This window comes from Saccopteryx bilineata, chromosome 4 (genome assembly GCF_036850765.1).
Source record: "Saccopteryx bilineata isolate mSacBil1 chromosome 4, mSacBil1_pri_phased_curated, whole genome shotgun sequence".
Taxonomy (NCBI): Eukaryota; Metazoa; Chordata; class Mammalia; order Chiroptera; family Emballonuridae; genus Saccopteryx; species Saccopteryx bilineata.
The window spans coordinates 230963351-230964233 of NC_089493.1; the positions used below are offsets into that span (position 1 = coordinate 230963351).

An 883-nucleotide genomic window follows, 5' to 3' on the forward strand; every position below is an offset into this window, starting at 1 on the left:
CTGCCCATCTGGAGTGTTGCTCCATTGCTCAGCAACCGAGCTCTTCTTAGAGCCTCAGGAGAACATAGAGACATGCTTAGTGCCTGGGGCCAACTCACTCCAATTGAGCCATGTCTGCAGGAGGGAAAGAAAGAGAGAGAGAGACACAAGAGGGGGAGGGGTAGAGAAGCAGATGGGTACTTCTCCTGTGTGCCCTGACCAGGAATCAAACCCAGGACATACACAACTGGGCCACTGCTTTACCACTGAGCCAACCAGCCAGGGCCCATATTGCTTCTTTTTTTTTTTTTTTTTTTTTCATTTTTCTGAAGCTGGAAACAGGGAGAGACAGTGAGACAGACTCCCGCATGCGCCCGACCGGGATCCACCCGGCATGCTCTGCCCACCAGGGGGCGATGCTCTGCCCATCCTGGGCGTCGCCATGTTGCGACCAGAGCCACTCTAGCGCCTGAGGCAGAGGCCACAGAGTCATCCATTGCTCCAATGGAGCCTTGGTTGCGGGAGGGGAAGAGAGAGACAGAGAGGAAAGCGCGGCAGAGGGGTGGAGAAGCAAATGGGTGCTTCTCCTGTGTGCCCTGGCCGGGAATCGAACCCGGGTCCTCCGCACGCTAGGCGGACGCTCTACCGCTGAGCCAACCAGCCAGGGCCCCATATTGCTTCTTGATTGGCATCCTCACTTGCAATTTTTTTCACCTATGGACAGAATGAAAATGACTACAGGTGTTTAGAATACACTATTGCACAGATGAACATTAAAAAAGTGTAAGGAATGTAAATTTGTGATTTCCACATTGGGCAGCTGCGCAGGCACCCACCTTAGAAAGAAATCTGACTACAAGTGTCATTTTAACAACTGGTTTGCCAAAGTCAACAAAATATTTAT

The 883-nt window shown here is 51.6% G+C and overlaps 1 non-coding gene across 1 annotated transcript; it reads right to left on the bottom strand.

Moving 5' to 3' along the window:
- Nucleotides 1–571: 571 nt before the first annotated feature.
- On the bottom strand, nt 572–647 carry TRNAA-AGC (transfer RNA alanine (anticodon AGC)). The gene has a single exon. It is a non-coding gene; the product is annotated as a tRNA-Ala (tRNA).
- Between the last annotated feature and the right edge of the window lie 236 nt (nt 648–883).